The following is a 12,522-nucleotide window of genomic DNA, read 5'->3' as shown; positions in this document are numbered from 1 at the left end:
AATATATTAAATTTTATGGAATTTTTGAGGACTAAAGAACATATGTTTATATTACATTTAAAGCTAATGTTCCTCATGAATCCTTCATTAGCTAATGCCCTCCTAATTTTTCTTAATATGATCAGGCTTTTAAGAGTTTCCATAATTTTGCACTCATGAGATGGTAAGCCTGAAAAGCTCTGTAAACTGTAAATTTCTATAAAAAGACAGGACAGCCTTCTGCCTTTTACCAAGTCAAAACTGAGCTTATAAATAATTTGAGGGCAAGGAAAATGCCTTCTATTTGTGTGTACCATGAAGAATACTCACAGCAGCATTCTAAAAGGCATAGCTAGGGGGTATGCAATGAGTGAAAACTATGAAATATAAAAGCAGAACAAAAGGACAGACAACTGGTATTGCTTTGAGTAACGTCACTAAGCCATCTACAGAGTAAAAGGATGTGCACCAAATTGTCAAACTGTGCTATCCAGGCCGGAGAATCTAGGACGTGCCTACTAGGAACTAAAAGCACTGGCAGAGATATAGAGGAGATGGCTTCTGCATCCAGCACCAAGAGCAGAAGGGAGCCAACAGACCTGTTATTACAGAGCCACTTAGATTCAGGAACTCTCACCAAGGAACCCAGAATTCAGGCCACCTACACCTTGGAAATTAAAACCAATATCTGTAATTGTACTTAGATCAAATTTAAAAATATGGAAAAAATAGGCTTTTTCATCCCAGTCAGTGCATGTAATACATTACGTTAAAACATTTGAAATCAGCTGTTTTTCTTTCATGTTTCTGTATATATAATTTGGATTAGATTTTCAAAATTATTTACATGATTTATGAAAGTGGATTGTTTTTCTCCACAAAAATATGCTTTTGAATCTTTACTCAAAAAAGATTTAAAGAGATAATAAGGAATGCTCCATGAGAAGACAGAATTGTTATTAAGCATTATAGAAAGTCAAAGCACCAAACTGAAAGTAAATTTTTACTTTTAAGGTAAAAGTTTCCTACTCTCATCTTGCTATTCATATTCACACCAATCTCTCTCTCTCTCTCTCTCTCTATATATATATATATATATATATATACACACACACACACACATATATAGATAGATAGTTGTCTATCAATGATTTGTTGAAGATCACAGAATTCCCCTGAAAATTTATGTAATCTTTCTTAAAATGACATCTTTTCTATCTCTTCTTTCTTGCATTTTTTTTCTTTCTCCTTTTTATAAACATCTAGTTAATTGGGTAAATTTCCTGAGGTAGAAGTTGTAAATAGGAATTGGCATTTTTAGTAGCAGGCTGAATCATGTAGAGTCTATTAAATATCTCATTTGAGTTTATTTTCCTGTGGATTTCTAGTCAATAGGTTTTCCTATCAAGAATCCTCCCTCTCCTGAAATCATTGCTTCACTATATACTAATTTGGATGTAAATTTTAAAAAATAAAAAAATAAAGTTAAATTATATAAAAAAAAGAATCTTCCCTCATTAAAGGCATTGATTCTATTTTCAGTTTCTATAATTCAGGTAGATTAGAGATTCTCACACTTTCAGAGTATAAGAGTGATAAAAATTCAGAGTGATAAAAATATTCAGAGTGATGAAAATATTAAATTAAGATACTGATTTTTTGTATTTCTTAACTTAATATACTTCTGCTTCATTAGATAACAGCAAATTGTTTCAATGCAACTATATGTTTATTTACAAATATAAATTTATTTACATATTACATATAATTTATAATTCTTTTCATTTGAAACTTTCCTAAACACAATATGATTATTTACTACTTGATTGTCAGAAGTTTTATAGTTTCAAGTATAAAAGTATAAAAAATTATATAAAACTAAAAAAATATATATGAAAAAAGGTGCTATTTCAGCTTACAGAAACATACTAGGTTACTGAATTTGAATCTGGAATACTGACTATTATTTCTCCTATAGTCCTAGAACATGAAGTCTATTAAGCCTCACTAAAACTATGACTAACTATTGTGTGTACCACATTCTTTAGTTTGTAAATGATTATTTTAGTAAGTATTGCAATGTATTTGCCTGATATCAGAAATCTTATTTTCCACGTAAGGATTCACTAGCTGACTTGCCTAATAGTTATGGTAAATCCATTATGACAGGTATCCTTTGTCTCTATCCCTAAGAAAAGACAGATTTCCAAAAAATATATACATTTTCACATTTCTTAACTATGTATTTTCACAAGGTTAATAGACTTATTACATCAAGTGATATATGCAAGAGGGTGTTGAAAACTGTAACATCTTTATCAATCATTATCAAGGCAAATTGTCTTTTAGTAATTTTCTAATAAAATGTTACTTTCACTTTTACCATAATGGTAAAGAACTTACTATCACAACAATTCATTTACTGTGTCAAAACTTTAAAATGATTAAGTATCTACTGGTGCTTATAGAAAAGTTAAAACTTAAAAGCAGAAATGTGGAATTATCCAATAAAATGTATCCAGATCAATGTCTAGGTATTCTGAAGTGATATATACGAAGGGAAATAAAGGGAAAAGGAGGCAGAAAAATAACAGAAGAAAATCACTTTTACTTGTTAAAATTTTAAAAATTGTGTTGATTTCCTAAAAAATAACAAAGCCCAACATAAAAGAAAAACTGCCTATAAATTTACCCACTAACAACAGCATGTCACAACGTTAAAAGCAATACCATGATATGATCAATTAATTACCATCTGAACCTGATATTTTGACTGAGCAAACATCACACCCATCCAATAGACTTCTATTAAGAATCTTCTGCATTAAAGGCACTATATCATGTAAGACCCACCCACTACTCCCCTAAAAACCTGCTGCACAGTTACTATCCTTGAGTAACTTTGAAATTCATCTTGTGATAAGAACCTTACAGATATATACGGGGCAGAGAAGTATTTAAACCGCACCACATGAGAACCAAAAAATGTTTTGCAGGAGTTCAGAGAATCACTTTTAGCCCTGACAGAAAGTTGGAATTTGGGTAGGGCTTGAATGAAGACAAGGATTTTGACAAGCAAGGTGACAGATTAAGAACTTTCCAAGTGGAGGGTTGGACCATTACAGGTTGTACCTGCAAAGATGCAAAGAAAGAAGCTTTAAATTATGTTTTATAAACCCAAAGAATTCATGTCTGGCTAGAGCACTGCCAGAAATTAAGTTACATATGTGAGAGACAGAAAGTAAGTAAGAATCATTTATTCATGTCACATATAAAGTATACATTTTTTACCAGTATTTTTCCATTACACACATATTATTGGTTTCCTATGCACAATACCTGTGACCTCACAACTTGTTAAATTTTATCCAAATCAAATTCATGTCTATGGGCTTTCTGTGACCTTAACAAGAACAATCTGGGAGTAATGAGAGGAGGAAAACTCAGATTGGTGTGTGAGGAGGACTGAGTGGCTTTTGAGGAAAGAGACAGAACACAGAAAACTTTCAAAAAGTTTCATTCATTCAAGAAAATCTTTGCATGCCTAGTAACAGCATTGTGTTAAGTTCTGGGGAAGTAATCATCACTGAAAGAACAGATACAACCCCTGAGTTCCCAACTGGGAAAATCACAGTTGAACAAAGTGGTTTCACTATTTTATGTGAGCAGCTAAGTCAAGGATCAAGTTTTAGGGCAAGGTTGAAGAGCTGAAGATTCTCATCTTTGGGGGATAAGCCTTCATTCTGGAGAATCATTTTGTCTAGTGAGAGATGATGCCAATAGGCAAACAGTATAAATGTAAATGCTGCAGGAATAAGGGGGGTGGGATTTGAAAGTCACAGTAGTAATATAAATTAACTTCTGGCTGAGCAGAGAATATGTTTAGATAACTATAAGAATGATCACAGTTCTCTAATGACTTCATCTGCATTCTGCATTGCAGTCAGTAAATTCTTGGCCTAGAGTAAAGATCATGAAACTTTCTCTTTAAAAGACTAGATAGTGAATACTTTTGATTTTGTGGGCCATAAGTTTTGTGGCATGAAAGCAGCCATGGACCACACATAAATGAATAAGTATGGCTGTATTTGTTTTTTTTTAAGAGAGAGAGCAAGAGAGCAGGACAGAGGGACAAATGGGGGGGTGAGGGAGGGAGGGAGGGAGGGAGGGAGGGAGAAAGAGAGAGAGAGAGAGAGAGAGAGAATATCCCAAGCAGGCTCCATGCTCAGCGCAGGAGGGCCCAACATAGGTTCAATCCCACAACCACTGGACCATGACCTTAGCCAAAATTAAGAGTCAGACACTCAACCGACTGAGGCACCCAGGCGCCCCAGCATGGCTGTATTTCAATAAAACTGTTTATGGACACGAAAACTGAATTTCATATAATTTTTATGTGTCACAATATATTATTGTGACATTTTCATCCATTTGAAAAAAAAAAAATCATTCGTAGTTCATGGGCCATATGAAACAAACTTTGAGCCAAAGTTTGCTGACCCCTGACCTAGTATAGAAAAGTACAGGAAGGGTTGGATAAAGAGAGAAGATGGATCACTCTCTGGCAGATTATACCTAACACAGGATAAACATATGGATAACTACCCTTTAAGTGTGTGCACAATGTGGTATAATGTGACGAAGTGCAATTTCCTGAGGTCAGGGCTGATGGATTTCACAAGATCTTCAAAGGGGGACTTGACAGGAAGAACTTTGAGAGGCAGTGATTTAGAAGAACTCCAGTTAGATTTTAAGAATTTGTATACCATTAATCACTTTATAACTAGTGAGCAGATAAAAACATTGGCCAGGTTAGCTTGCCTCTCAGCACCATTCATGAATGATGCCACCAATATCTGTTCTTTACTGCCCTTCTATTTGGTTTCTCAGAATTATTAAAATTGCTAATTAGTATTACTATTGGGCCCTTTCTACATGCCAGGTACTTTGATAGAAACTGTTAACCTAAATTTTCATTTAATTCTCACAACAGTCTTCTGAGGTAGGTACCATTTATTATTCCATTTTATAGCTAAAGAAACTGAGGCTCAAAAAGGTCTTTACCTTTTGTTCTCCTTATATTCTGCACTGCCTTCCTAAGCAAATTCATTGATCCCAATTTCCATTTATATGTTGATGATCCTCAACTGCCTTAAAAACCTACCCAATGACTGTCCAGACATCAGCATGAAGTGCCCAATAATATCCTTTCCCAGGAGTCACTCTCTCAGTAAATGACAATATCCACCCCTATCCATGACATTCCTCTCCTCACTACTGCCCACAGACTCTTCCATACAAAGGACTGTAATCTCTTTCATGCTCATCTACCTTTTTCCAAATCTAGCCTGGTACAAGCCTTCTGCAATGGTGTCCTAACAGGTCTTCCTAAATACATATTTTTTAAAAGTAAAAAAAAGAGGTAGCATTATAGGACAAAATGAAATGTTATGAATATATAAGTATTTTTAAAAAGCTATATAAAAACATATCTCTGTGTACATGGAGTTGCATGGAATTATAGTGAAGTGGTTAAGACATAAATTCCATTTCAACTTCTAAAAGTTGTGTGGCCTCAGACAAGTCACGGAACCTGTAAGATGGGAATAATAATAGTACCTTTTATGACTGTGTTTTGAGGACTAGAGAAGTTAATACATGCAAGGCAATTAAATGGATGGCATGTAGTAATTAATAAATAATAGCTGTCATTGCTGATGGTTTTATCAATATTAATAACACAGATGCATAAAAAAAGATTAGCTAATAATATACTAATATTTTCACAGTGAACTTGCAATTAGTGGTGGCATTGCAGGAGTTTTATGTATCTTCTTTTTTGTTTTTCTGTGCTTAAAAATCTGCAAAATATTACAAAAACAAATCAGCAATATATCTCTATATAAAATCACTCTGTTAAATGAGGATGCATTGAAATTGGTCATCTGCTGTAAAAATTATCAGACACACTTCTCGTTATATTTGAGCTACCCAAAATATTTTATCATATCCAGTCTGAAATTGATCTCATGTTTAAAAATATACTTAGTATAGCTAACAATAATTATCACCATATATAATTATTTGAGTACTTAGTATTGTCCTTTGAAGGCACTTAAGAAATGTTAGTTTCCTCTCCTCCTTCAAATCCTAAACACAAATTAATTATAAAAATTAATTCCACTCAAATAAATATTTTTTTCTGACAAATTGACCTAAAAGTATATATATATATATTAGCCAAATTCAAAATTTATAGTTCAGAGCCAAGAAAAGAACAAAAACATAGCAGCTGGCATATGTTTGAAAATACTAAACCTTATTAGGGCATCTCTTCAGAAGATGAGTTACTATAGCTGAACTGAATCTCTATTAACAGTAGTGAATTCCTAAGCCAGACAGCAACAGTAAATAAAAGAACCCATGCTTACATTCATTTGATGGTTTTGCAGACTTGAGAATCATTTCTGGCACCATGATTTTGCATTCAGGAAACAAAGAATATGAAACATTATGTTCCTCACAATGTTTTTCTTGTGCTATTAAATCAATCAAATAAATGAGGCAAAGACAAGAAATCTGGATTTCAGCAAGATTTTGATAAATGTAGCTTTCTATTTCTGAAACTTAGTGGGGCACCTATCCTTTGTAAGAACTTTTTGCTTCCATTATTAAGTAGCAGAACCAAGAAAACATTTCTTAAAATGTTCACAGAGAACACCTTAGCCTTCTCTGTAGCTACAGCTTACTTTTATAAAAAGGAAAAGACTGATAATATTCACAAAGCTGCAGTAGACTTAAAATACAGAGAATATTTTGGCAAACTGGATTGGTTGGAAGGAGATAAAATAAGTCCTATGGCAAAATAAGACATGCATTTTCCCAAGGTAAATAAAGTATAAAGTCCAAGCTGGCAATCATATTATTTATTTTAGGACTTTCTTCACCTGTGTGGCTTTTGGGAAGAAAATTGAAAAAAGATTAGCAGAAGGGTATTTAATAACTTGGATATTTTCTTGGCATGATTATTGTCTAAGGACCACATGAATTTTAAAATAATGCCCTAAACTCATAGGGAAATTAGATTATTCAAGAACTATCCCTTTAGGTGTAAGTGGGTTATAGTTGGAGTTTTATTTATTATTAATAATATTAGTATATTATTTACTTGACAGTGGAACAAGGGTAATTTTGTTAGTTTCCATTTATAATTTCTTCTTGAGAAATTTGTGATATGCCTTGGAAATTCATTAACTCTTATTAAGCTATTTTGAAATCAAACATACATACATCTACCCAAAACTTCTTAGAATACTTACATTTTTGCCTGTATAATCTTGTAGGATAATAAGCACTATGCAGTTTTTAACTCTACTATGAATCTTCTGAAATGTTTCATTCCCATGACTATAATGAAAGAATTATTTAATTTCATTGAGATAAACTGCCAAAAAAAGCCTTTTAGGCCCCTATTTTGAGTAAGAATAAGAAAAAGATTGGTTCATTGCCTTGGGAAGAAGTAATAACAATAGATAAGAGAGAGAGTAGAGCTTCAATTTTCCCCAAAGAGACAAATCTTTATATTGAGAAGAGTTCAACTAAGTAGTAAATGGTAGCCCAGGACAGGTGAATTTCCTATATATAATTCTATATATATAATCTATTTTAGACTATAGAATAGATTCTAGATCTAGATCTAGATCAGCAGAAATCCTGGTGTGGACACCGGAGATGTGCACGGCAGGGGATGACCGTCTTGAAAAACAAATGAAACTAGTATGAACTAGGTATCTGCAAATCCTGGTAAATGCACTTTAAAGTTACCTTGCAGAGATTTTGCATTATCCAAACCCAGCTGGAATTCCAATGCTGCTCAGCAGTACTTTTATCATAGTCATTTCTTATGGCATTCCTCACTCCATATCCTCACTCTATTTGCTCTCGCCTCATTTACACTGAGAAGATCAAAGGCCTCAGACTCATGTTTCTTCAGTCTTCATATTCCTGTTGCAATACTCCTGTGTATTCCAACCATTTCCTCTTTTCTATCAAACTCAGGAAGAGAACCATCTTTCCTTTTCTCCAAGAATAACTTTAGCGTCCTTGAATTATAACCTCTGTTCTCTAGGACTTTTCTCTGTTAATTAAAATTCTTTGTTATTTGTATCTTTCAATCTCTCCATCTAGAGGTGCTTTTCCCATACCTCATCCTTGGAAAATGCTCAGATCTCCTTCATTCTGAGACAGACATGTCACACACACACACACACACACACACACACACACATCACACACCCCTTATTTACTCTTAGTACTGTCTCTATTACAGTCTGCTATATAAAAGTACTTTATACATTTTTGTAGAATGAATGAAAGATGAACTGTTCATACTGGTTTTCCCTTCCTAACACTAAGCTTTCTGAAGAGAAGTTCCTAATAATTACTTTTATTTATTCATCTTTCCAGCCCCAGCCCCATACATATGAATAGGCTTTAGGGGGGTGAGGGCAGCCTCATGCTATCCTGTTGTAGACCCTCTAACTCCATGTTTCTGAGCTCCTACCTACATTCTCTGCTGTTCTAGCTCCTCACACCCATGACAAGAACCCCATCACAAATGCAATGGGGAGTAATTAAGTGGGCATGGATAAGATGATGGTTACAGACAGAAAGCTGAAATGAATGATGAGTGGAGAGTGGGATGGGCTGTAGCCCATGCTGGGTTCTGTCCCACACTTGAGGCATGCTCTATCTTCACCCCTTCCTCTCCAGTCTATTCAAACTTAAGGTCAGGAAGAATCCTTCTGTTCCAAAATCCAATGGTCTCTTCTCATTCTCTAGCCTCTTCAGTCCTGTAAGATTAACTAGTCTTTCTCTACAATTCTTTCCTCCATTGGGACTCTGCTTTTCTTCCTCTTTACTGCTCACTCTTTTTTTTCCCTCTGGATCCTGCTTCCACACTACACACGCTTCTTCCCTTAGAAGTTATTCCTGAATAAGGGCATCTCACCTTATCTTCTCTTAATGTCATTTTCAGTCCATTCCTTTCTGAGTGAGCTCATTCTTTTCCTTTTCCATAGCTCCTTCTCTAGCTCACTGTGTTATATGTCATTTGATCTATTAGCTCACACCGACCTCCTTGCTTCCTCGCTGAGTTTGTACACCTGGCTTCTGTTTGAGCTTCCAGTGGCACAGCTGTTTCTTCTATTCTCTTGATTAAAATGTCTCCATCAAGCAGTGAGCAAAGTCCCTTACAGGGCTTCAAAAGACCTGGCCCCAACCTTTTTTCTAAATGTATTTCCCACTAAGTCTTTTCATACACCTTTGTTTCAGCCAAACTGTGTCCATGGGCTGGGATAATTTATTGAAATATATATTTGTGTTTTTTTCCCAGTATTTTTCCTTCCACCTTTCCAAAAAAATTATTAGCCTTTTAATAATTTCCACAAAATTACTTTCTGCTTCTTTGCTTCAGGGATTCTTGCAGGAATATTAGGGCAGCCAGAAGGTAGTAGTGACTCTTTCATCCTTCTTAAAGGCCTAAACCCTAAAACATAATGCTAAATGTGCCAGCCAGATCAAAAAAGGAGGAGAAGGCTTTGCAGGGCCTATAGACATGAGTGGATCCTGTAGGCACCTGGAAGAGGCCCTGTTCCATGCACACAAAAAGGAGGAGGAAAACAGGAGCTTAATGTCACTGAAAGGTTTTGTTTTGTTTTGTTTTGTTTTGGTACAGATTGAGTTTCTTTACTCAGAGGGAGTGTGCATCATTTTCAAGTCATGGAAATTTTTGTTTATCCATATCCATGTGAGATATGCTTCCTTATGAAATATATACCTATTACTTTGCTCATGGCAGTAGCCTCAAATTTTCGTGCTTGCAGCAAATTGACAGTAAAGTCAGAGCTTGATCTAATAGGAATTCACAGAAACAGATACTGGTAAAGGTTGAAGAAAAAGGGGACAACTTATAGAGTTACAAGACCTTGAGCAGGATCTTGAAAGAAAGGATTTGGACAGGGAAAAGTAAAATTTGGAATGGGGGAAAATTTTTAGAAAAACACAGACTATTATCAAAGAAACAAATGATTTTTTAGTACATTCTTGGTACATGATAACTGACTCTTAATTGTTTGAAAATTATAAAATAGAACTGCAACATCTCCATAATGTAAGCAGTTTTGATCATTAAACATGATATTAATCTAATATCTTCAGCTGTTAATGATATAATAAAAATTTTATTAAATGGTTAGACCATAATTATTTACTAATTCTGCATGTGCTCTCATCTTGAGACATAGATCTTAGACCAATTTGTCTTCCCACTTCTTTTGGTAACATATATAAATGGCAAGGGGTTTTACTACATTTGGCACTTGCTTTATATTTTTTCATTTAGTTCTTTGGTTCATGTTTATTTCGAGTGTGAAGGAAATTGCCTTCCACTGGGGATGATACTTTTAATTTTGAAATACCTACTGTGGCTGGTATAATACCGTAAATACAGTTATTCAATAATTTAAGATAAAGTAAATTGAACACTTTCTGATGATAGAAAAATAGAACTGATAGAAAATAGAGCTGATGATATTTTACATTTACAGATGTTTTCTTCATAAAAGTTAAAAGTTCTAAGCAGAAATCATAGTCTCGGATGCACAGTGCTTCTTTGATCTAAGATCTGTTCTGAGATGACCTGTTTCTTGCAGTGAGAATGAATATCCATTAGAGTTATAGAAATCTTTTATATGATTTTAGGATGCATACCTTTCCCAGGGGAATAAGCACTCATCATTTTCAACATTTTATCAATGTGCTGTGCCCTCTCACCTGGAATGAGCTTCCCTATATGGTATTACTGATTTAATTTTTAATATTCAGTCTCACCTCTTCAAAGAAGCCTCTCAAGATTGCATGAGAGTGAATCACATTCTGTGCTTCCTCTGTACCACTTTGATAAATGGATAATTGCCTTTCTGAGATGGAATATTTATATGTAATTCACCATTTTCTACTGTGGTATCTTTGAAGCCAGAGGCAATATTTAATTCATCTCTTTAGTATTCCTAGGTCCTAGCCCAGTGCCTGGTATACTGTCTATCATGTACTAACAACAGAATTGTGCTTAAATGTTCGCTGAACATTATTTCAAACTCTTCTTTTTTGCAGAGTGAAGAGAATAGGCTTGGGCACCTGGAAGCCTGGGTTTAAATTCTGGCCCAATCACTTACAATAGGAACTTAAGAAATTACCCAATCACTCTATGCTTTAATTTCTTCAATTTCAAAATGGAAATAGTAATAATAAGAGTACTTAATAAGTTTGTTGTGACCAATAAAGGAGTGAAATTATATGTACACACATATGCATGTATGTAACTTAAGAGTGAATGGCAAAAGCTCTAGAAATGTAAATCATTATTAGTTTTATTCACTTAGACACATGAATAATCATTCTTATGATACTTAAAATTATCTTACATTTGTAGATAAAGTTATAAAGATTATCCCTAAGTTTACTCTGAGCCTCAATTCCAAAATATTTCTAGATATGGAGCTTTTTCTCATAATTCCCTTTCCTTCACTATTGTGCTTTTCAAACTAATCTAGCTACTGCTTACTGAATAGGTTTTTTGCTATATGCAAGATGGCTTGAAGACATTTACCAGTAGTAGCACCTAGAGTCACTGGAAATGTCCTATTTAAAAATACATATTTAAAGAAGTTATTCCTATTTTCATTATGAATAAATAGTGTGGTAAAGGTGTTTTTAAAATATTAATATTTATAATTGAAATATCCTGTAAAAATAATTACCTATAATTGAAGAGACTACTAAGTTATATATAAGAATAATTTTATATATATTAAAGAGCACAGTAACTACTCTTCATAATAAATACATATACATGAATGTGTGTGTATAGTATATAAAATTTACCATGCTATCAATTTGCTGAAATAAATTTTACTTGATTTCAAACAAACACTCAAATATACTCCTTTAAGCAAACTTGTGGCTATAAAAACAAAAACAGAAAAGCAATGTGCTTGTAATATATCATTCTTAGAAAAGCTGATTAAACTTTTATTTCCAAGCGTTTCACATTTTTCTGATTATCTCTCATCTATATTGTAGAAGAGAAACTGTAACCCAGACTGTACGGATTAGTGGTTCACTAAAAGAGAAGCCCTTACTTAACCTTTTCTTCTACATTAAAATAATTAAACATTTACATTAAATGTAATACATTCTATTCCCCAGAATACACAGCTTGTTTTAAAGTAATGCTGTTTTCCTCTCCATATCACTTGTAGAAGACAGAAGAGGAAGAAAAATCAGGCCATGCACTGAAACAAAGAGGAATGATAATTAAGGTTTGTCACCATCGGTCATTTGCTTTAGAAAGATCAATAAGAATAAGTTATCAAAAAGAAGGTAAAATTATGATATAGAAAATATACATAAAATTTTATACCTGGAAATATCATAGGAGGACAGATAGTCCAATCCGCCCCCTGCCCCCCCCACATTATATAA

The 12,522-nt window shown here is 33.9% G+C and overlaps 1 protein-coding gene across 1 annotated transcript in view; it reads right to left on the bottom strand.

Moving 5' to 3' along the window:
* RIMS1 (regulating synaptic membrane exocytosis 1) overlaps positions 1-12,522 on the bottom strand; it is a 491,685-nt gene that overhangs the window by 60,854 nt on the left and 418,309 nt on the right. The gene's annotated exons all lie outside the window — the stretch shown is intronic.

This window comes from Panthera leo, chromosome B2, assembly GCF_018350215.1.
Source record: "Panthera leo isolate Ple1 chromosome B2, P.leo_Ple1_pat1.1, whole genome shotgun sequence".
Lineage (NCBI taxonomy): Eukaryota > Metazoa > Chordata > Mammalia > Carnivora > Felidae > Panthera > Panthera leo.
Note: the sequence above shows the minus strand (reverse complement) of the source record. Positions and strands in the feature narration are given on the sequence as shown.